Source organism: Tamandua tetradactyla, chromosome 9 (genome assembly GCF_023851605.1).
Source record: "Tamandua tetradactyla isolate mTamTet1 chromosome 9, mTamTet1.pri, whole genome shotgun sequence".
NCBI lineage: Eukaryota > Metazoa > Chordata > Mammalia > Pilosa > Myrmecophagidae > Tamandua > Tamandua tetradactyla.
Window position 1 is genome coordinate 104,944,756 of NC_135335.1, and position 26,033 is coordinate 104,970,788.

At 37.8% G+C, this 26,033-nt stretch overlaps 1 long non-coding RNA gene across 1 annotated transcript; it reads right to left on the bottom strand.

Moving 5' to 3' along the window:
• Positions 1-14,745: 14,745 nt before the first annotated feature.
• Positions 14,746-16,025, bottom strand: LOC143646259 (uncharacterized). Its single transcript, XR_013157422.1, has 3 exons — positions 15,975-16,025; positions 15,542-15,653; positions 14,746-14,869 (listed from the first exon to the last, which is right to left on the bottom strand). It is a non-coding gene; the product is annotated as an uncharacterized LOC143646259 (long non-coding RNA).
• Positions 16,026-26,033: the final 10,008 nt, after the last annotated feature.

Sequence of the window (26,033 nt, forward strand, 5' to 3'; positions counted from 1 at the left end):
GTTGGCAATTTCCCTCAAGTCATAGGTCTACATTCAATAAGTATAAATTGCTGTTCTTCTTCTCAGTCTGTATTAACAGATGTTGGGTCTATGACCAGAACAATGGAACAGTTTGTGAAACAATATAATTCATAATAATACAATAACTCCTTAAAAACAAAGCTTTCCAAGTGGTGTGGAGGAAATGATATCACTTTTGGACTGAACAGAAGTCTCAGAGTTTCATAAACCCTAAGGATGCAAGTTGTCCGCACCGATAGAATGCATTCTATCGTAAAGTAAACTTCAGAATCGTGCTATTAGGATAGATTAAAGTTAGAGGGCATGCCAAAAAAAATAACAGCTACCTTTTCATCTTCCTTATTACCCATCCATTTATTCTGGAGGTTTAAAAGTGATTAGTAACAATGGCTCGACTGGCTATCTTGGAATTTTGCCTGTATGTGACTTTAGGGAATTAAAAATGTGCACTTTTTAAAAAGTCATGCACAGAACTCAAAACTGTTACACGGAAAATAGTGAGAAGCACTTTCACAAAATTGTTGTTTCACCTAAGGGAATGTACTTCAAGTCATATTCAAGATTGTGACTACATGAGATGATGGATATGTCTGAGCTCCACAAAGGAACATGAATTCAAGGGAAAAAAATGTGTTTTGGGGAGGAAAGAGCTTTATTCAAAAGGCCTTGAAAAAGATTTTCAAAGAACTTTCGGCTTCTGGGAAATAGGAACAGACAAATTCTCTAACTAGGGCCAAGGATAAATGTGAAACATGCAGCGCGAGACAGATTCAAACACAGAGAGAGAGGCTACCCACGTGTGCGAAGACAATCTCTGCTCACCAACTGGAGAAGTTCGAACAGTCGCTTTCCAGGCTATTACATAGAAGACTCTGATTCTATTCTGTGGTGGCCTCTGTGATCACTTAGGATTGTGAAACCACAGCTCATGTCTGCCATCCAAGAATGAAATGTCAAATTCACCAATCTAAGTTCTGAGAAGGGTTTTATTAGAACATCCCCAGATCCAGCAGCTTGATTATGAGTTAAGCCGTGACAGCGAGTGTCAAGATGTGTCTACACTGCCCGGATCTGGTCTCCATTACTTCCTGCACAATGCGGGATCTCTAAATAGAGTTTCAAAAGTCTAATGGAGAGATCCTAATGTAGGATCTCTAAATAGAGTTTAAAAAGTCTCCTCATTGTTCCTAACACAATGGCTTGCCATCAATAAATATCTATTAAATGAATAAAATATAAATTGTTCTCCATATATCTTACTCCATTAGAATAATAAGGGATAGCTTTTATTTTAACATCAGATTGTGTGCCAAATCTTTCCAGTCACAATTTTGCACACCACATGTTAGAGAGCACTGACTTTAGATTCCCATAAATACAGGTTCAGATTCTGATTTTTTTATTAGCTATATAGAACATGCAAGGAGGCCATGACAATTTTAGAGACTCTACTTTCTCAACAGGAACACAGTAAAGAAAATTTACCTGGCTCATTTCATAAAATGGTGGTGAGGATTGATTTTGATATGTGAATGCACAATATAAACTATACAAAGCATACCAGCATGCATTTTAATAAAACTTAACAATCGTGTATTCCCTTCCACTGTGCTATCTATAAGGTAAACTTAATTCTTATCGTTTTTCCTCACATTTATATTTACAAGATATTTTTCCTGTTCAGCCAGGGACAAACACTAAGATTCAGTTAATGCAGAGACTACACAATAGGGCTTTTGCAGAATGTGTATCGCCACTTCTGCACAATGAATATTGCAGCTTTTGAAAGCCATTTCTCATTTTATTGAAAACCGTCATTTTTTAAATAAATTTATTTTGCCAACCAAGGAAACATGTATTCTGCAGTGTGCACACAATATAAAAATTATTTACAAGTCATTTTGTAATTAATTTTAGGAATGTCAGGAGAATGGAACTAAGAAAATGAAATATGTGTAACCACATTACCTCAACCCACCCTTTTGCAATCACCAAAGTTTGAAGTTGGTTTCTAAATTAAGAGCACAGTTTTCCTAGAAGTGCTATATTTGGGAAAAGGAGATTTCCCTTCTCTAGAAATACACCCTTTCCGGTGCACCCTGTAGAGACCCAGATGGGAGTTTTCAGAAAACCATTCAGAGCCAACAATCTCAATTCCTTTGTTGTTATCTTAAATTTGATTTGCAATCAGTAGCTTTGCTAAAAATGCTTTGTCACCTGGCACTAGTGGTAACATCTTCAAATACTGTCTTTGGAAATTTAGACACTGCCTCTTCTCTGCTTCCATTATTTTATATATCTTTTCATTATTGTGCATACCATAATGCGATTTTACTATCGCCTCCTGTCAACTCAGTGAGAAGGGAGACCTTACGTTTTCATCTTTGTGTCTCCTGGGTTTAGTATGGGTTTGGCAAAAGGTAAGTACCTAAGTGTCTGTTGAAAGAATGAATAAACGGATATGTTTGTGTGTGTGTGTGTGTGTGTGTATGTGTGAGTTTATAGTCAAATATATAATGAAATGAACTTGTCAGAAGATCAAAAAACACCTCTTTATGCAGAAGTTACTAAATAACTTTAGTCTAGTGGTGGCAATATAGCATATTTATTAAAAACACAGGTTTGGGGCTGCTCAATGGTAGCTCAGTGGCAGAATTCTCGCCTGCCATTGCGGAGACCCAGGTTCGATTCTCAAAAGCCTGCCCATACCAAACAAAACAAAACAAAACAAAACAAAACAGCACAGGTTTGAGTGAGGCAGAACTGGGCTTAAAGCCAGCTCAACCACTTAGCTGGCTTTGTGACTTTGCCAAATTACTGTATCTCTCTGAGTCTCATTCTCTTATCTGTAAAATATGGGGACAGGTACAAGGATCAGAGGAGGTAATGTGCACAATGAATTTAATAAAGTATGAAAGTATAGCAAGTCCTTTTGTCATTAACTCTTGTCAATAAAGGGTAGTTGTGGTAGGGAAATAAAGAATATTTTAGTAATTTCTTTAAAGTCTTTTAACTGCTAGAAACACTACATCTTTTTGCTTTAGGCAGTATCTTCCTTTACATGACTTTTCATTCAACTTTATCAAATTTAGGTTTTCCTTCTAGCAAATTATTCCATTCCAGTTTTCCCTAATGGATGAATTCTCTTTATTATAGAGCAAATAGGGGCACTGATAGCCACAAATCACTCTAACTTCCTTTGGAAATTACTTCATTGAGTTCTGAAATGATAAAGAGCTTGTCATATACCTATAAATATACTCATTAAGTCACAAATTGCTCATGGCAGCACAGGAAATCTCAATATACTGTCCAGGCATCTTCCTCACCAAAATACAGATTTTCCCAAGGGTCCTCAGGCCAGATCCATTATCATATGTACAGCGGGGAACTGGAATTATGAATCAGAGGGCAACCAGCCAGTTCCTTGTCCCTTCTGAGTTCAACAGAGTGGGCAGGTCTTCAGACTAAGTTGATAGAACAGAACTAAGAGCAGCTATGTAAAAAATTCACCATCAGCTTTTCCGTTACAATGCTTAGAGTCTGCTCTTGAATCATCGAGGTCTTTGAGGAGAAGGCAGTACCCAGGAACTGAGAGATTCCAAGAGGGAGGGAAATATATCCCCTAGCCCCAGACATTCACTTTAAAGGCCTTTACTAAGGGTTATGCCATCTGCTAGTGGGGGGTCTGCTCATATGGTCTTCACAGTTGAAGGAGACAGCCGGGATGGTGGACACTAGAGCATGTCCTTGGTGGCTGAATTGCATGTGAGTTGGTCCCCAACCACCTGTCCAGAGGCACAGGCAATTTTCGACATCCCTACCTGAAACAGGAAAAAATCTCTTCAAATCACACTGTTGGATATGAGTGAAAATTTAAGTTGAACCTAGCTCTGAATTTGTTGGAACATAATGGAAAAAAAAATTCATGAATTTTTGACTATGTATATTGACTATGCTTCCCTCTTACACTGGCTATGTTCCCTTTGGGGGTCTATTCATTTGGTTGAGGCTGTTTTCAAAATGTTTCTCCCAAAGTCCTCCTGTATCTCCAGTCTCATCCATCAGGTAATTCAATGATAGATCTCAAAGTTATGTGGAAGGACACAGAGCCACAGCATCGGGGCCGACACTGGATTTCATGGCCTAAAGCACTAGCTTATTAATGCTGTCATGTTCCTTTTGGAACCATCCAGTACACCCCATGAACGGAGGGCTAGCTGGCAGCCACAGCTCACTGCTTTAGCCAAAACGAATTTCACAAGGATACGGCGTGCATGTGCTAAAGGGAAGCAATTCAATCCGAGTCCAGAATAATTGTCTTCTGATACCTTATATTTATTTATTTTTCATGTGCCTTATTGGAACTTTTAATCGTCCAACAGGAGCAGGAATTACCACCCACCAGCATTCTTTGCACTGCATTTGGGAACGACACAAGTACTCAAGGATTATCCAAGGTGCACATTAAATTCCTGTTTTTGTGTTCTTAAATGAGTCCCATTATCTCTCTCTCCATTGTCCTTGGTTGTTTTGAAAGGTAAAGAGGCAAAATGAGCCTGAACTTGCTCAGACCAGCAGCATATAGTGAGGAAAAATAGAACCTTCTGAGTAGGGCTTATTCAAATCTCTTTAATGGCACACTAATTATATACGACAATGACTGCAGCTTTGTTATCACTTTCTTTAGAAAAATTATCAAGTTTTACCCCCGGGGTTTATGTTGTTTCTCTTAGAGAGATTCTACCAAGTGTCTGGGATGACTCTCTAAGGCTCCTCTCCTTGAACCTGTCCTAAACCAAATCAGAGATTGTCATTAGCAGCAGGTGGTTACTGAGCAATTAGAACTAATCAGAACCTTAAATGCAGGGGTTCTTAATTCTCCTTATTGTTGCCTTTTCCCTTGAAGTTGTTTTTTTTCTATCTGAGGTTTAGGTCAATTCCCTTGCATTGGGATTAGGTCTCAAGTTTTTCTATTTATCAACTACTATGAAATTTCCACCATGGTATGCTATTTATATATATTTACAATGTCAGTGTAAAATACATGACAGATGTATTTTATACAGCTATATAAATATGCATATTGAAATGTAGAGTACATAAGTTTATGTATAATATATAATAACTATGATACTGTATATTATAATAGTTATACATTTTTCTAGTTGATTTTAGGAAAATTTGGTGAGATAGCTACTTTTTTATATAGGATAAAAATTGATCTCTTTTAGGTCTGTCTTACGCTGTCAGGAAATTTTTCTGTATCACTTAAGAGCTTCTTGCATCTTTCCTGCTACAACTTAAATCTGGTTAGAGTTTATAATGGGGCTGATGATTTGTTTAGCTTTCCTCACAAGTTCTTTATGGCAAGGGGCAAATTATACTTTCAAATCTCAAACGCAAATAATTTTGGAAAGCATTTTTTTCTTGATAGCTAAACAAAATGCTTTACACTGACCATTTTGGATAGAAAGCTTTCTAAAATATATTGCTCACTTAACTTCCTTCTTGAACAAACTATTCTATGCATATGTTCAACTCTTTTAGTAACTTAAGTAAGCATTATGGATATCAGTTATTTTCCTCTACCACAAGACATAATGGCCTTGGAAGCTACTAAGCTTTTTGTAGCTATTTGCCCCTACATCAAACAGCCTGCCCCATGCTGTTGGGCTTGTACAAAGCCCGCCTGGCTTCGTAGACTTTCTTAGTTGCTTTTGTTCTATAGATTTTCCTTTCTTGCTGTGGTGTGGGTACCTCTGAGCGTTCCCAATGAACAAAACACATGAACTCTGGGTAATAAACATTTAGGTGTGTATTCTGACTGTTTGCTCTCTTGAGAACATTGGATTAAGTCTGTTTCCTTGTCCCACATGAAACCATGATATATATTACTCTAGGAAGACAGGTGTTTATCCCTGTTTTAAAGATGAGGAAACTAAGGCTTGAAGGGATTAAGCAACTTGCCTTTAGTAATTAAGAAAGGAGTCATTTTCACCATGAGTAGTTGAGAAACTTCTTAGCTGTGAAGAATCTAGGACCGCAAAGGCAGGTGTGTTTGATCACAAACTCATGCCATTTTCCGCTTAAACACAGTGTCTCTTAGGTTGCTTTAAATGCTTCCTTTCACGATCGTTGGAGGACTTGACTGATTTTGTCACAAGAATGTCTGTCCATGGCCCTGATCATTCTTTACCAGATTTTTTTTATCTGACATGACAACCTTGTTTTCATAGTCTGCTAATCACCGTATAATCAAGCACTGTTCTTCTGGCCTGGCTCTCTATACTCTTTGAACTCATTTTGTTTATAAAGATAGCTAACTCAGTTTCTCCAAAGAGTTATTCAGAGATGATCAGATAACCACAGGCAGATAATATCAAGCAGGATGGGGGCAGCCCACTTCTCTATCACTCCCATTTTCTTTCTTTTCAACTTATCTTTAGTAAGCACCTGAAGCACCTAGGACATTTAAACTGCCATCTGGGTCAAGCCAACTTGATTTCTTCCCAGCGACAGGAAGTGGGATCTCTTGCAAATGGCAGTGTCTGTTTATCGCACCTAAATGCCTATTCATTTAAGGGACAAACCTGTCCTCTTGGTTGAGTCATTGTTATTTATTTTTAAATAATTGCTTCTCTTTTAGCATTTCTCTAAGATGGGCCCTTTTTAAACCAGTGAACTTTTTCCCACGTGGCTTTTATTCTTAATTCTTGAACAGGTGGCGGAACTCTCAAACTCCTACACAATGCCCAAGAACAGCAAAGGGGAGAAAAGAAGAAATGAGAGATGTTGCTAGAGGATCCTTTGACAAGCAGGGAGGAGACAGACATCTGGCAGCCTTATGAGACAACTAATGCTTCTGCTTTTGTTCAATGTAATAAATATTTTTTAAAGATCTACTATGTGCCATGCATATGCCCAGGAGCTAGGGATGCCAAGATGATTAAGAGTCAATATATATTTCTGAAGAAGCTCAGCAACAGGTTAAGGAGACAGGGCCTTAGAGACAGGGAGGTGACTGCAGTTTGCATGTGAATTAGAGAGGCTCTGGGATGAAGAGCGGAACCAGCTGGTATCCTGGGAGATAAAGGAAGCAACTGTTCCTTTGGGTTGGCTTTAGGTTTTCTCTTCACTCATCACCACTCATCACCACAGTTATATCAATTTGACAATCTGCTCTAAGAAAAAAGAAGAAATACACATGGGGATGGTTAAATTTCCAAAGCTTGGGGCCTTTAACCATCTAGAGTTGCTTCACCAAAGAGGCTGAAAGTGCATCAATCTATCATTGGAATTTGCGAGGCACATACTGTCCAGCCTAGAGGAATTAAGACTTAATCTCTTCCAGGTATCGTGATTTGAAACTTTGACCATAGGAAATCAGAACTGACCTCAGGGAATACTATTCCTGGTAATATATACAATACAATGAAAAGATGAATCAGTCTATGACCAGACTGAAGTGTTTTGTTTTGTTTTTTTTTTTGCTTTTTTTTATTCTAAAATATGGTGTCAGGTTAGCTGTTCCCTTACTTTTCAGTTTTCTTCCTGAAATATATAGTAATCATTACTTCACAGTTATTTCCATGCAGACTTGACCAGAGGTATGTTATTGGACTAACTGAATTAATTTTAACCAATTAAATGCAACTGGACAAGTAAATAAAATCAGTTTCATACCAATTAGTTAACACTGTGCTAAAATAATATGTAATAGGATAAATTTTTTGAGTAATACTTTTGTAAAGCCTACTACAAAAGACTTCAATCAACTCTATATCCTCCTTTATTTAGAAGATCTCAAAAAAAAATGTTTAAAACCCACAAAATTATATATATATATTTGGGGGGTGCATGATCCAATAACTGAAGCCAGGTGTCCCGCATGAGAGGCGAGCATTCTACCACTGAACTACACGTGCACCCTAAAACCCACAAAATTATATTTTATAATATAAAAATTAGATTTCATTTCTTTAGTGATTCATTTAGAAATCATGTATAAAATAGCTACCAGATGACAGGCTCTATTCTGGTTGCTACAGTATGTAGGTGAATAGCATATGCTGCTGGCCTTCAAAGAGTTCAGTTTAATAGACAAGACAGACCTGCAAACAAGCAATCACAAACACCATGATTATGGCTGCAAAAATCATATGTATAAAATGTTTGAGAACTCTGGGCCTCTACCTGTTGGGAGGAGAATGTGGGCATGCACAATTGTAGTATTGGGCTTTGAGTGTTAAATAGAAAAGAATTCATTATGATCAGGTCCACATATCTATAAAGGAAAAAACAAAAAAATAAGCTACAGATTTTAAACACTGATAAACAAATTTTGGTATAATTTGGTTAACTATGATGCCCCACTGCATCAGATGGGATTACAAAGTAAAGAGACATTTCTTTTTAGTTTAAACCACAATGATTCTTGTCCCCCAACTTTGGCAGGGACCTTCTTGGAGTCTCATTGTCTAAATTTTTGAGAAATTCTCACATGCAAATTCAGCTAATACTTACGGAGCACCTACCCACTGCATATCTAGCACTGTGGCTTTTTCCCAGAGCTCGCACTTTCATTGGAGAAGCAGTCAATAACCCAACAAAACAACATGCCGAGCAATTAAAAAATAAAATAAATGGCAAAGAAAGTTTAAGTGCTATGTGAGAACTGAATTAGGCTGATAGGGTGGAAAGGGTCTGGGTAGACCAGAAGGACTTTCTGAGGACAGACCATTTGAAGTAAGGTCTGAATGGACAGAAAGAAATCCTGCTTCGTAGGAGCACACCAGTGAAGGAGAAAGTGAGAGGGAGGCAGGACAAGGTCCTCTAAGGCCCAGTGAGACTTGTCTTCCAGTGATAGGAAATCACTGAAGGCTTATAAGTAAGGGAGTAGAAAGATATGATTAATACCTTTAAATATTCGTCTATTTGGGCAATGGATTGTGGCTGGCAAGATTGGAAGAAGGGTGAGTACTAGGAGTACGACAGTGGTTCAGATGAGTCATGAAGGGGACTTAGACCATGAAGATTTGTTCTGGAGATACTATTGATTCAGCCTGGATGAGGTCTGGGGACAGGATTGACAGCGGTTTCTAGTTTGTCCCTATAATCCCCTGCCACTATTGTGGCTCCAAAACTCTGTTGTCCTGGGAATCTCAGGTTACCTTAGATCATCAGGCAAGTGGTTTTCCCTGGATGGTTGCTCTGCTGGCACCAACCTGCTCCAAGTACAGAAATAGTTTTTCCTTTTTAACTCTACAGATGCCCAACTAAATCAAAGTGTAGTATTGAATGCATTTTTATTGTTTGACATTTCAACACTGTTAAGGTCTTATCAGCCCCAGAATTCCTGTCCAAAGACCAAGCAGTAGCATTCAGCTTTCTGACCTCAACTGAAAAGAAATCTTTATACTTTCATGATTCATTGTCTAGAACCATCTTCACTCTGCCCTCCTCTGCCCAGAATAGTGATGTTTTCTTCTCCACTTGTCCCTGCATGCTTGACAGGGGCAAATCTCTTTCTTGCATGATGATCTTATATGTCCACCTATAATATGTAGTTAGAATTTGATCACCTAGAAGAAGCAATCAAAATAGTAGACCAAAAGCCATGATTCTTTATCTTAATTAACCTGTTGGAGGTCACAGACAGTATAGTTTAGGGGAAGTTTTATATAATATACACAAATTTTCATTAAAAAACTAAGCATAATATATTATTCTGCAGCATACATTGTATACAGTATATAATCTTATATATAAGACTATGGGGCATTTGCTTTATTTTACTCTTTTAACAAAATAAAATTTTTATTTAATGGATCTGTCAGTGAATGTTTCATTTTGTTTTGGAAAAAAGAGACTATCCTCTAAAAATAACTGGTTTTCAGCCTGACAGAAACCAATAGGCAGAAATTAGAATTAGATAAAGACCAGTTCTATCAGGATCCTCATTTGGCAATTTCTTGTATATAAAACAATTTAAAATTGCTCTTCTTTTCTCCTCCATTAATAGTTTCAATGCCATCATAAAAGGGGTTTAAAGGAGAAGAAGAAAACATTCTATCTGAAAGTCTGAGTTTTTAGTGATGAGCTGAGATTACATGTTCCAAAGCAGTGGCTTTGTTGACAATAGTGGTGGGGAGAGGGAAATGTATTAAAATCACCTAAAGAGTTGTTTCAAAGAAAACATGGGTCTCTGTAATCTACCCCTCTAATCTAACCACTAATCTGTAGTAGATAATAGAAGAGGCACAAGTGTATGAAATTGGGCAAAACCTACATTATAAATTCTAATTAATCACGAAAAAATGAGTTATAGAAGTAAAGCACAAATATTTATATAATTTATTTTGATAATTTCTCTTACATAGACCTTACTAGATAAAACTTGGAGTTTTATGATTTAGAAATACAAGTTATCTTTGTACAGTTTATGATTTTTTTTATATATAGATGGCAACCTAATTTTCTTAACAAGTTCAAACGTGCTTCTCTGAAAAATAAGAAATATACACGTATCAAATTTACAATTTAAGATTCTAAGCTCTCTGCTAGTATTTTTTTTTTCACATGGGCAGGCACCAGAAATCGAACCTGGGTCTCCGGCATGGCAGGCGAGAACTCTGACACTGAGCCACCGTTGCCCACCCTCTGCTAGTCTTTTATATAGTTGTTTGTCAAATATCTTAAAACATGCAGGTACCCTAAAAAGGAATATAAAAGAGAAGGAGAAAATCCTTCAGGGAGAAAAAGGTGTCATCAAGACCAGACAAAAGTCTCTCTGGCTTTCTCTATGTGCCCACAGGATCTTTCTTCTCCATTATATTCTGTCTCTGTCCTCTGTCTCTTTCTTTTTCTGTCTATCTTGCTCTCTCACACACAGACTTTACCTTTCACAAAGTCAGTGGGGTTTGAGAGCCTCTGATATAGCATTTTGTCAAGGCGTCTCAGTGTATTCTAGCACATTCTCTGCTACAACTTGAAAAAGACAATGTCTTTTCTTTTTTTTTCCCAACAAAAAAAGCCATTTATTCTTGGGCCTTTTAATGCAGGTGAAACATCACATTGCATCACAAATGATAGATTCAGTGATAGATTTCAGGAGACAATGTCCTTTTGTTTATTATAAATTAATACGTTCTGGGTCTTGTACCTTAAAAAATGATTTTCAGAAAAAATTCAAGCAGCATTCATTTAGACAATATTCTTCACATGTGCATTCCATGAATCATTTCTGCCCCAGGAATGCATTCTTCAAAGGCTCCGTGAGCTATCTAACCACTTATTGTAACTCTTTCTCCAATTTCAGAACCTGAGTTCATTTAGAAACAAAAATATAGTCTAGAAGGATTTCTGGGTTTCTATAGCATCCATTTTCACTTCTTTCAGCCCTAGATTCTTATGCAGATGTATTCCCTTTAGCTCATTCCCTAGCAGTTAAACCAAGATGTCCCTTCCAAATTAAACCATCCAAGAAACCTACCTCTTTGCTCTTCTCACAGTAATATTTCTTCTAGGTTCCGACTTCGAACTCTCTAAATTATCTGACTTTATTCTCTTTTTTTTTTGTTCTGTACATGTGCTCCAATATTTCTTCCTTCTTTCCCAAGGCCAACACGTCCTTTCTAACAGACAATTTTTTTTTCTCAAGGCCCCCAATCCCAGACCTTTGGTTTCTACCACAACGTCTTGGTAAAATTTGCTCTAGTCACACAGGTTGATTTGATTTTTATTGCAGCCCTCTGCTTCTCTAGCAGTCATTGTTTCATATACATATCAGTAAAGACATTTAAGGTAGAGACTCTGCCCATGTTGTGCGAGATGACTTTTTAAAATTGCCCTCATCTTACAACACAGAAAATATTACATGCAAGAGCAGTTCCATTTTGCCTCTATTTAAAAGAGAGAAATATTATTTCCCCAAATCTAATTACATCCATTGAAGCTAATTCCCTCAGTTAATTTTTCAATGATACATGTTTATCTATAATTTTAAAATGATAGGAGGGTGTATGATATTCTGAGAAAATTTAAAATATCACCATTATTCCCCAAACACTTTTTATCGCTCTCTAATATTATGAATGCTTTTTCTTAATATTAAGAATGAAATTGATAATGTAGATGCCATATTTCTGCAAGAGCAAACTCTTCTCAGGGAAAATCCTTAACAACCGACTTTATGGGCTTTCCTGATGAAATAAATAGCCAGGTAAAAGGCCAAATTAATCACAACATGCCTGTAAGTTTAAATCAACAAAAGTAGAAGCTCTGCCAACTGTGGCCCACCTGGCTTCAGCTTACACAGTCCTCTTCTAGTGCAAATGGAAAGAAATTAAGTTCTAGGTGCAAGCCCTGTCACCTATATGATAAAGGGCATTTATCTAAATGTTTCCATCTCATAAGCCAACGGCCACACTTATTCACTGCAATGTATGGATAAGAACAAAAATCTCAGAAAATTTTCCCTTGTCAATGGAAGATTCTGGGGCAATGAGATAGTCATTACAGGATCTTGAGTTCAGTTACAAAGAAGTGATGCTACAAAACTCTTTGTAATATGCCAAAGTCCTGAATCTGGGAGGTCTAATGACACCAACCCAGAACCCAATGATCTGAGGTCTTTCAAATCAGCAAATTATTTTTTAGCATTTCATTGCCTTCCTCCTCCATGGCAAAATTAATATTTAATGCAAACACAAGATTTTCCACATCCTCAAATCCAACTCCTAAGTAGAAATTCTTGAGTATTCTAGCTCCAAGCATTTGGGATTCTGGAGACATTACCCAAAGTTTGGTTGAAGCAGCCTATTAGAAACAGTCCTATTAGAGCAATGGTTAATGGTCAGTCTATAGAGAAGAGGCTTGGGTATGCATTATCCTTAAAATCCCAAAAAAATCCCCAAAGCCCTTTTTGCCCTTAACTCCATGCCAGGCTGTATAGGTAGGTAGTTGAACAGATGCTGGAATTCACTGCAGGGAGTGGTTTACAGACAAGTCAGTTGAAGTTATTTTACTGCACCAATATCATCTCTCTCAGAATTTATGAGTTGTTCATAGATGTCTGTTTAGACATAATTTTGTAAGCAACTTTGTACCTCACCGGAAATATACCATGATTAAATACTATGAAAAGAAATTTTAGTTCTAGTGCATGTTATAGTAATCTCACTTTGTGACATCTTTTTTATTTACATGTAGAAAAATCAGGCTACCTGGAACTTTTCTGGTTGCCTGGAAATAGGTAAGAGCAAAGTGTATTTATCAGCTATAAATCTGCCTTCCATTAGACTTTCTCTTCCCCAATTTAAAAATAAACACCCTAATGAACAAATACTTGTACAAGTGTTCTTGAGTTTTAAAACGCACTTATCAGCATAACAAAATGGATTTAAAGCTCCATTAAGAGTCATTATCAAAGATCACCGGGAAGGATAAATCAAATTTGGAAGGAGTATTGTTTGCTTTGTTTTTTAAAGCTCAGTTCCCAAATTGCGATATTCTGATTAATCAACAATTCAGTCCAGGAAACTTTGGCCTAGACTTGAAGAGGAAATGAAATGCTAGCTGAGATCCTCTTTCCAGAGAAGTTGTTTCATGTCAAAAGGTAGAGGAGTAGCAGAAGGGCTACAGTGCTTGGGAAGTGAAGGAGGTAATTCAGTCACTGCCTGTTTGGAACTTTAGGGATTTGATCCTCTCTGGGCCTTTCGCAGAAGGCTGAAGCTGCTGGGGCCTTGCTCAGAGGAGAATGCAGGGTATTCACAGAGAGGAAGGAACGACTAGAGCTCTGCTGCTGTTTGCCCAATGCTGGAAAACACATCTGGGACAAAGCAGCCCCTTTTCTCCCAAACAAGAAGACTATAGAAGACTATATCTGTTGGAGAAGAACATGGTCCGTTTATATGCCTTCCTCTAAAAGTTCTCAAAGTCCAAGAGGCTCAGTGAGTGTGGCCTTGCAAAAACAGACATAAAACAATGTGGTTGAATTTGATAGTCGATTTATTCGCTGTGGGATGAACTCTTGGGGGGACAAGGAACATATAAATTTTGGATGAGATTCAACCAGGCCTCAATACCCTTATCACAGAAACTGAAGAGAAAAGGTGAACATGAAAAATCGGCCTTTGGAATTGGTTCAAAAGGATCCAAAGATTAAATGCCTCCATAGTATTAGCTCTCTAATGAACATAGTAGCTTTCTCATGAAACTTCAAGAATATTTTTCCTTCAACATTAGCAGAAATAACATATTTATAGACTTGCACCTTTAAGAAATTTTGGCTTGGGTATAGAGGAGAAAAAAAAAGTGATGTCTCTACCTGTTTAGGCTTTTTGATCAAGGCCCACAATTCAAAAAATATATTTGTTCTGCTTCTCTCTTGGGGTCTACTAGAATAATGGTTAAAGACCATTTTACAGAGAAAAAGCTTGGGTATGCTCAGCCCTCTTTGCCCTTAACTCCATACCAGGCTGGGGTAGGCAAGTAGTTGAAAAGGTGCTGGAATTCACTCCAGGGAGTGGGTACATTTGGGGGAATAGTGGAGTGAGACCCATATCTAATTTATTCAATTGGCTGTAAACAGCTTTGGAATATTTCAGGATGAAAGACTCCATGTAGATGTATGATATTATCATAAAGAATAGCAATGCTAGTAATAACAGTAATTAGTATTCCAATAAAACATAAACAAAGGAAATGAGAAAATGGATCTTTAATAATCAGATGTTAACACAACAAACCAAACAAAAATAAATAAGTGAAATCAGCTTTTGCTTGTTCTTCGGAGTTGACAATGACTTGTCCACATATCTGGGTCTTTGTGGAGGGAACATGAAAGCTACCACATGAGATAAGGGAACACACAAAAAATAATTAAATGGTTCCTGTAGTTCTTCAGTACATTTGAGTGTAACTTCAGCACTTACTGAAAGGAAATAACAACTTGGCACAGTATAGACCTACGTGCTCTCAGTCGCTAAGACACAGTATAAATATGCATATATTTCTTCCTTTTTTCTAGTCCTTTCTTCCTTCCCTTATGAAAAAAAGAGGGGTGCTGAGTAGGGACTTTATGGGCACATGGATTGTATATCATCATCTGTAACATCTTCTCTTCCCAGATACTTCCATAATGTAAGATTTGGAAAATGTAGATTCTTATTGGTGATAGGTACGGAACCAGCAAACAGACCTTATAAATCTAGAGGTGTGTCCAGAATGCAATGTAGGGTACCCGGGTGATTATATTGTCAAAGGCAGAAACTGCCCTGTGGAAATGTTCTCAAATGATGATAAAGATAAGTTCATGATAACAATGTGTGCTTGCCATAAATTAAGGGGCCATTCCAACCCCCAAGTTTCCTTCCTCTGACACATATGTATTTGTGCGTGGTGTATGTGAGTGTGAGTGTGTTGTTTCTCTCATCCATATGACCGAATGCTCCAACGGACATTACCAACAGGAAATGCAAGGCGTGAGGTGGTTGTGCCAGCAACAGACAGAACAAACCTTAGAGAAGCAGGAACCTCTTCCAGAAGGAAAGGGCTGGGAAACGCCTTGCTTCTTTGTTGTTCTATTTGTAAAAGGCTGTCTTGAAACATCCAGGAGTTGGGAGTTTCTCCTGGGAAAAAGATGTTGGATTTAGACAAAGCAGGGCTTGTTTCATGATATAATTTTGTTCCAGAAAGGAATTAGAAATTATTTACTTCTCAGAGATGAATGGTTTGGCTCACAACTAAATTTATAATAAAAATGAAGTGATCAGGCAGACCTGCTGTGTTTACTGCAATGGGAATATCCCCTCTGCATTAGCAGAGGTCTCTATGTGTTATATGAGCTCAAAGGGAATTACTTACCAAAAGCATAGAAATTAAAGTATGTATTATATTTGTGAACTCATTCACGCTTTTATTCACACAACGAACACTTATTGAATGCTTACCGTGAGGCAGTCACTGTGTTACTTCAACATTGTTTCCTATTTGAAATTCATTAGAATTTTGATGCTAATAATTATGACATATGCGGGAGTTAGATTCTAGGAATAAAGTAGAAAATGCATTGCTAAGTATTTCTGAGTGATTTCTATGTTCCCATCACTGCGTTGTATATTTATATCTCATTTCATCCTATTTAATAGTATTGACTAATCTTATCCTTATTTTAGAGATAAGAAATATGGTTTAGAGAGGTTAAAATAAGTTTCCCAAGATCATGCACAGAAGTAAGAGGGTGAGCCAAGATGTGAAGTTCCCTTCTTTCCTCTTTGTGGACCTTAGAACCTTTACATGGTAGGGTTCAGCCTGTTTCTCTTACTGGTGTTTTTATTGAACACCTACTATGTGCCAAATACTGCTGTGGGTGCTGAGGATTGAGGAATGAGCAAACTTCCCAAGCTCCTCATGAAGTCTGCTATGTAGTGGAGGAGATAAAATAACAAGGTAATTACACAAATAAAACCATAAGTACCATAAGGGAAATAAACAGGATGATGTAATAAAACACGATTGAACGGGGATGGGGAGTGCGAGAGGTCACAAAAGACTTCTCTGGGAAGGGAATCTTGAGACTGATATCTGAAAGAGGGAAAGGAGTCAGCCCTGTGACAAGGGTAGAAAAGATTGTTCCTGCAGAGGAAAAGGAAAAGGCAAAAGCCCTGAGGCTGGAAAGAGTTAGTTTGGTTATTTGAGAAGCTCTGTTTCTATGCTAATAAGTCTAGGTATTATTGACAGCAAACTTGTTTTTGGAAAGCAGAGAAGAGCTGAGCATTATAAGAAGTTGCGAGTAGAAACCAGAAGCCCTATATTCTAATTCCAGCTTTGACACCTATTACAGGTGAAACTGGAAGATTCCTAACTCTATCTGAGCCTTTGCTTCCTCAAACAGAAAGCAGAAATATAAATATAACACATAGCATTCCACCCTGCCATGGTCCAGAACTTCTTGGGATGTGCAAATAGGATAATATGCATGGACGTGTTTTTCAGACTTAAGAAATGTATTTATACAGGTAAATGTGGTGTCATAAAGAAGAACTGGAATCATTATTTCAACGTCTATATATCTGATACATTGGTTTTTTTCCTCCTCTAACTTTTACCTAGATGTAATACCCACTTAAAGTCTCCTACCATTTTTTTTTTGGCATGGGCAGGCCCCGGGAATCGAACCCAGGTCTCTGGCATGGCAGGCAAGAACTCTTCCACCGAGTCACCATGGCCCGTCCAATATCTCCTGCTTTATTAAGTGATTCAACTTATTTGCTACAGAAAATCATGCAGGAAGTTAAATTGTTCATTTTCCTCCATTCATTTCCCTTCAATTCAGGTGAAGTTAGTTCTTTTCTGCTTATAGAGAGGCTTCCAGAGCATTCCCTTTGAGAACTCAACCCTGGGTAGGCAGGAGTCCAACTGGCCAGCATTAGGGGTTTGACAAGGCTTTATTTGCAGGAAGGTCCATTGAGCTGTAAGGGAACTGCACAACTGGATAAGTTCAGGTTGATGTCCACATCTCCACATTTTATACTTAAGCCTCCTAAGGTACAAAGAAACAGTTCTCACCCCTTGACAAACTGGACATTTGTCCATAATCAGAAATAAAACATTCTGCAGGGAGAAAGAATCAGGTCAAGGCCATTACAATCTTCGAATTTTTGTGCATGCTCTTCCCACTGTTTGGAATGCTCTTTCCCCATATCTTCATATGACTGGCTCCTTGTCATCATTCTACTCTCAGTTCAGGTGACGCTCCACAGAGAAGCCTTTTTTGACCACCAATTTACTTAGCTTCCCACCTCCCTCCACCCAAATGATTACTTAACACTTCCCCTTCTCTTATTGTTTTCACAACACATTATTAAGATTGTACCTCAAATATTTATTTATTTTCTATTAATTGTTTCATCCCATCAGACATCAAACTCTAATAGATAAGGGACCCTATTGTGTCCATTAAGATATCCCTAGAGCCTGAATCAAACAGATGTTCATTAAATAGCCAGGGAATTAATAAATGGATGACTGCATGGGGAAACTATTTCAGGTAAAGCTGGGTCCTGGAGAAGGAGTTGATTCTGTGACTAGTACAATGAATTTAAAATATTTTGTGACCTTGGACCCCAGGGTGCAAGAGAAGAGGCACCAAGGGGCTCTGCAATAGATTGCCCAGGAAAGCTAAATAGATGTGGGTTCAAAACCCAGCACTGTCAGTAATTAGATATACTCCTATGGAGAAGTCACTTAACTTTTCCAAACCCCAGTCCAAGTATAGGAAGACCGAAAATAGTATTGTCATACACGATCGTTGCAAAGATGACATGAAATAATGTTTCAAAGCACATAGAAGGAAATCAATAAATGGTATCAGTTATTAATAGAATAAATGAAAGCAGAAGCCACTCTATCTTCTGACCTAATAAAAAAGGTTAATGTAGGCAAGAAGAAACTGTGAGCTGTGCTGACAACTTAATACAAAGAGCTAGTGGGTCTTACCTCATCTGGAAAAATCTAGACAAGATTTCAGATGTCATGGCCCTGAGGGTCTTTCTGGATTCTCTTGGCCTTCCTAGACTACAATGAGTCCTGCTCCTGAGGGGCAGAATGACTTTTCTCAGCTGACGCATCGGCACAAAGATGTTGAGATACTCAATTGTCCAAATTTCAGAAGAAAGTTATTGAAATAGTTTAATACTTAATTACATAATATTAATAACATGGGACGAGAGCTTTGAAAGGGCCCACAGGCATCATCAGTAGATCAGTCACCTTTAGTACCAAGTTGCTGTAACATTTATCTTCTGTAACATGCCTCTCAGGGAGGGAGGAAACTTACAATGCATCTTGTGTCAATTTATGCTAATTTCAGTAAGTTCACCCTGGGATAGAGCCTGCATGAAGGATGTGTACAGAATGTGAGCAGGTGTTTCACAGCTCAATTCTTATGATATGTTTGCTGAGTGATGAAAAGTTATGGTCTTCCCATGAATGGCTGCCCTGTCCTTTCTCAAACTTCTGAATCATAAATAGTTGGAGCAGTCTTCCCAGCACTTCTGACCCAAGTAAAAGCAAAGAATCATAAGCATCCTCTCTCCATCTCCTCTTCTTTCCCCGAACAATTTAAGGATAACACACCAAAGAGGTAACAAAGAGGACAAGGATAGTCATTGGAACTAAACACCCAACAGGAAATCTATTAATATTGCTCTTGCATTGAATTCTTACAACATCTCATTCTTTGTCCTGCCTTGTCTACAGAGTACTATCTGCTGGTCCACTCTCTCCACAGATGCCACTGGACTTCCCTTCTTCAGACACCTTCCATACTGCTTCTTCTTGCTCCTCCACCTCCCTCTCCAAAGTGCAATCCTGGAGGGTCTGACTAATAACCATTTTCTTTTCCTTAGAGTACTTGAGTAGAAACAAGGAAAAAATGACTTCTCCCCTTCTTAGAGAGATTTTAGACAAATTGTCTGGGTCCTATATCCAACATTCCAAACTTCCATCATTCTGCCCATGGATTAATGCTCATGAAAAGTATTCATTGTCTTCCATCTTGCATCCAGTCTTTTGAAAGCAAATTTTATAATGCTACTTTCTTTTCGAAAACCTTTACTTACTATCCATTGTCCATCAAATAAAGGTTAAATAACCAAATTTGGCCAACAAACCTCATCATAATTGCCTATCTTTATTGCTCAGTTTTCCTCTTCCTCATACTCAATCATAGAACCAGCCGTGTTTTCTATGTGTCTGGTCTTCCTGTGCTGCTATTACTGTGTTGCTAGCACAGTAAGTCTCAATGCTGGAGAGTTTGGTGCGATACCAATACTCCAGACAACCTGAATGGGCATCTCTGGGGGGTGGAATCAAAAAGCTTCCCAGGTGACTTGACATGCAGCCAGTGGTGAGAGCCAACAGTCCAGATTCTCAGCCTTGGATACACAGTAAAATCACTTCAGGAACTTTTGAAAAGCAATGCCCAGCCTACACTCAGACATATTACATTGGAATCTCTGGGTGTGGGTCTCAGGCTTCAATATGTTTTTAAAAACCTCCCAGACAGAACAGTCTCTTCAATAAATGGTGCCTAGAGAACTGGATATCCATATGCAAAAGAATGAAAGAGGACCCGTATCTCACACCCTATACAAAAGTTAACTCAAAATGGATCAAAGATCTAAACATTAGGTCGAAGACCATAAAACAGTTAGAGGAAAACGTAGGGAGATATCTTATGAATCTTACAATTGGAGGAGGTTTTATGGACCTTAAACCTAAAGCAAGAGCACTGAAGAAAGAAAGAAATAAATGGGAACTCCTCAAAATTAAACACTTTTGTGCATCAAAGAACTTCATCAAGAAAGTAAAAAGACAGCCTACACAATGGGAGACAATATTTGGAAACGACATATCAGATAAAGGTCTAGTATCCAGAATTTATAAAGAGATTGTTCAACTCAACAGCAGAAAGACAGCCAACCCAATTACAAAATGGGAAAAAGACTTGAACAGACACCTCTCAGAAGAGGAAACACAAATGGCCAAAAGGCACATGAAGAGATGCTCAATGTCCCTGGTCATTAGAGAAATGCAAATCAAAACCACAATGAGATATCATCTCACACCCACCAGAATGGCCATTATCAACAAAACAGAAAATGACAAGTGCTGGAGAGGATGTGGAGAAAGAGGCACACTTATCCACTGTTGGTAGGGATGTCAAATGGTGCAACCACTGTGGAAGGCAGTTTGGTGGTACCTCAAAAAGCTGAATATAGAATTGCCACACGACCCAGCAATACCATTGCTAGGTATCTACTCAGAGGACTTAAGGGCAAAGACACAAATGGCCATTTGCACACCAATGTTTATAGCAGCATTATTTACAATTGCAAAGAGATGGAAACAGCCAAAATGTCCATCAACAGACGAGTGGCTAAACAAACTGTGGTATATACATACGATGGAATATTATGCAGCTTTAAGACAGAATAAACTTATGAAGCATGTAATAACATGGATGGACCTAGAGAACATTATGCTGAGTGAGACTAGCCAAAAACTAAAGGACAAATACTGTATGGTCCCACTGATGTGAACCGACATTAGAGAATAAACTTGGAATATGTCATTGGTAACAGAGACCATCAGGAGATAGAAATAGGGTAAGATAATGGGTAATTGGAGCTGAAGGGATACAGACTGTGCAACAGGACTGAATACAAAAACTCAAAAATGGACAGCACAATACTACCTAATTGTAATGTAATTATGTTAAAACACTGAATGAAGCTGCATCTGAGGTATAGTTTTTTATTTTTTTTTTATTTTTTCATCTTTTTATTTTTTATTTTTTTATTTTTTTCTCCCTATTATCGTTTTATTTCTTTTTCTGTTGTCTTTCTATTTCTTTTTCTAAATCGATGCAAATGTACTAAGAAATGATGAATATGCATCTATGTGATGATATTAAGAATTACTGATTGTATATGTATAATGGAATGATTTCTAAATGTTGTGTTAGTTAATTTTTTTTAATTAATAATGAAAAAAAAACCTCCCAGATGCTTACAATGCACAGCCGAATTTAAGAAGCACTACCTTGAAAGATTTCTCCTACAACCTCTAGATAACTGCTACTCATTCTTAAGGTTTCAGATTAGCTGGAACATTCTGGAAAGATTTCCCCAAACCTGGTTTTTTTCCTAAGTGCTTCCATAATGCCTGAGTAGCAATGACAACAAGGCACAATTCCCAGTTTATTCATTTGTCTCCCTATCAGACAGTAATCCTCTTGAGGACAAGGATGATGTCATGACCTCATGACCTGAGACAGGACCTGTCAGGTGGTAAACGTTCAGTCCATAATGCCTTGGGTAATATGCTAGGAGCTCCAAGGGTGTTCCTTTCCTCATGAAATTTCCAAATCTCCAAATTTGAAGTACTCCTTTCTCCTACCTTGTCTAAAAGCAACATGTGATAGCATTCTTCTGATTCTTACATATGCCCCAGACATATGTACTAGATGCCTGGGAGATAGCTCATAGCCTACATAGCTCCCAGTTTTAAAGGAAAATCCTCCAACAGAAGGAACTTCTCCAAGAAATATTTCTAACTCTTACAACACGCTTCTGATCTTATTAGGTTTCTAAATTAACAGAAAAAAGTGGAGACACCAGGGAGGGTGACAATATGCATGGTTATGAATCAGAATAAATGGTTTACTAGGAATTCTATCTATGCCCTTACTTGCAATCTCAATAGACATTTCAATCCTCAGTTAAGATCATATGGCATCTCTGGGTTCAAGTCTTGGCTTTGCCACTAATTATGTGAACTTGGACAAGCTACTTACCCTCTAGGAACTTCAGTCTTGAATTTATTAAATGTTAATAATTATGCTGTTCACCTCACAGGATTGTCATGAGGATTAAATGAGATTAACACTCGCATAATGTCTGGTGTATAGCAAATTTCTCAGTAAATGCTTGCTAACACTTATATTCTGTAGCCTAAAATATGAAGTCTCAGGAAGAATTGCTTCTAATAGGAAAGGGTATAGGACAACGGTCAGCAACTTTCCTGAAGACAAAGTCATCCTATTCTTGATTTACATTTAGACTGAAAGATTGCAGTTAACTGCACATTACACAAGCTTCATTTCCATTTCTCACTGGAATTCAACTCTAAGTGTTTATCATTTCCCCTTTAAAGAAATTTCTATGAATACTTAACCATAGTTTTTATTTCTTGCATGCTTCATTGCCCTCCATTTCCTTCTCTCATTATAACTGAATAGAAACAAAGTAATATTGGAAATATCCTGTCAACTTTAAATGCTAGATCCAAAGACTTTCATGTTTTTTCAACTTCCTACTAATGGACCATTGTTGTGTTATAATCATCATCACTAAATTTCACTCTGATTCATATTTATGGGCCTCATAAATATATGGAAATACATAACTAATTATTTAGGTATTATTTAGGCGTGCTATTAATATGTTGTTTATGAGCATGCATTATTGAAAGGAAAATTATAAAGAGTTATTTCTATGAGTCAGAGCATGTGGATATCACTGTATATGCTCAATTCTGTAAACTGTGAAAGATAATCATTTGATAAAATGCTAAATATAGGTTGAGGATGAAGATTGTGCTTAGAGAAAAGAATTATCTGCAATACTCAGAAAAAAATATGTGTCAAAGCATCAGACCTCACCAATGAAGGAATAAAATCATCAAACAAACCACTGCAGGAAAGAACAGCCCCAAGGGACCACTGCCACTTTGGGATTCCATCTGGCACACTCCAACTTTCCACTTACACGACTTTGAAGCCCTTGGCTTCATCAAATCGCCTTGAAGGACCACACCAAAACATCACAAGTAAAGGTCCTAGTCTTTCTCTTCTTCCTATTTTTTTTGTGCATAAATAAATAAAGGAGGAAGATAGAAGGAAAAGACATTCTTTTTTTAAGAAAAAAGTTCTCCTTCTCTTTCATTCTTGGTTGATTAGTGATCTTTATCTTACCTGGACTTTTGTCCATTGCAAAGACAATTGTAAGAATTATCTTGGGCATTTGGATTATAATTCCACAAGTGTCTTGTCTTTTCTAAGATACAATCTTTTATTTCATAGACTGGAAGTAATGACATTTTGCCATTATAAGAATTCGATGGGACAGGGCATGTCAAGCTTCCAGGCCAGGACCTGGCATAAAGCCAGTACTCACAAATGCTGGCTCTGACTCTCATTCCCACCAGCTACAGACCCCACATGCTACTTCCACTAAGACAATGCACATTCTTTCAGTAGCTGTTAATCTTTCAATTCCTAGATTTTTTTTTTGCTAGTCATACATCTACTTATATATTTATTTACCGTGCACTAGGTACTAAGCGAACTTGCAACTAGAAAATCTCTTTCTGGCTCTGTCAGGACTTGATTTATGTACTTAAGATTCATTTCAAAAAAAACTTCACTCTTGATCTCAATGTCCTTTGGGTTTCTATCCTTCTTTGAATGGTATAATTTGTTTAGGAAAGTCTGTTTGCTATAATTGCATCTGTTTAACTTTAATGTAGTTTTCAGTGTCACCATATTACTCGCCTAGGTAAACAGTTCTCTGTATAAGTACCAGGAAATATGTTATCTGTCTTGACATCAGAGCTCAAAGTATTCCTAAATACTTGGGAATACATATATTCCTAAAATGAATCTTAAATGTGGTACAAATTCTGTCACCCCTGGCCTTGGACAACTCAGTTTAAGATTTACCACTTTACTGATCTCAAGGTCTCCTCTCTACTGTCATTAACCAAGGGATTTTTCTTTTTTTAAAGAGTAGGGTTTCTTTCAAAAAACTGCTTATCTCCCTGTTCTAGTTTGCTAGTTACTGGAGTGCAGAATGCAGAAACAGAATGGCTTTTAAAAAGGGGAATTTAGTAAGTTGTAAGGTTTATAGTTCTAAGGCTGAGAAAATGTCCCAATTAAAGCAAATCTATAGAATTGTCCAAGCTAAGGCATCCAGGGAAAAATACCTTAATTCAAGGAGGCTGATGAAGTTCAGGGTTTCTCTCTCAAATGGAAAGGCACATGGCAGACATGGTTAGGGTTTCTCTCTTGCCTGGAAGGACACATGGCAAACATGGCAACATCTGCTAGCTTCTTTTCCATCTCCCTGGGAGACGTGAACCTCCTTCATTTCCAAAAGTCACTGGTTGGTGGACTCTCTGCTTCATGGTGGTGTGGTGTTCTCTGCTCTCTCAGAATCTTCTGGCTTTCTCTCTTGCTCTCTAACTTTTTTCAAAGTGCTTCTTCTTTTAAAGTATTCCAGTAAAGTAATCAAGACCTGCCTGGAATGGGTGGAGACACGCCTCCACCTAATCAGGTTTAATATCCACACTGATTGAGTCACATCTCCATGGAGATAAGCTAACTAAGGTTTCCAACATACAGTACTGAATAGGGATTAGAAGAAACAGCTGCCTTTACAAAATGGGATTAGGATTAAAACATGGCTTTTCTAGTGTACATATATTCTTTCAAACTGGCATACTCCCTATTCCAGCTTTTTTCCCGTTTTCCCCGTCCCTCTGACTTCTCCCCTGGTAACACCTTTTCCCTATATCATCCACTGTAGTCAAGCACACATAAACAACAGAATATTCTGTGATGTTGGAAATTACAAATATAAATATAAGTGATATAAATATACAGTCCAGTATGGCATCCACTAGCCTCATGTGGCTATTGACCACTCAAAGTGGAGCTAGTGAAACAAAGGAAATGCATTTTAATTTCAGTTCATTCAAATTCAAATAACCTTTGCCAGCAGCTACTGTACAGGATAATACATCCCTAGTAAGCATGAGGTTTTTGCTGGCTACAACCAGATATTGGTAAGGAATTCTCATAGATGTATGTAACCCAAGTGCCTTCACTCAGATTTAGAGTCCTCCTATTGCCTTGTTCCTTGGAGGTGAGAGATGAAGGTTAAATACAGTGAACATTTCCTCTTAGTTGTCCGTCCCTTTATCTTCCCATTATGCTAATTAATAGCTACCACTTAATGAATTCTGCTAGAGACCTAGATGCATAAATTACTGAAAATACTCACAACAGCCCTGAAAGATGTTTAACCACATTTTACAGGTGAGTCTCAGTAGAATGAAAGTAAATAGCTTGAGGTCATACAATTAGTAAGCAGCAGACTTGGGATTCAAATCAAGGTCATCCTTAAAGAAACCCCACCTTCTCACCTTCCCTGCTCTCCCATCTGACAGGCAGCCATTGCTGGGATTATTTGCCAAGTGTACATTCAAAACCCTGCCTTGTACCCAACATTCCTGGCTTCTTGGTCTGATTATTCATCATTCCTTTCATAGTGTTTCCTCTGCTCCACATCATACTTTCCTAGACTTGTTCTCCCTTCTTTGTTTTCACTCTTACATGGTACTTTCTATTGAGTTCTCCAGGTTTTATTCCCTTGTTCCCCTAT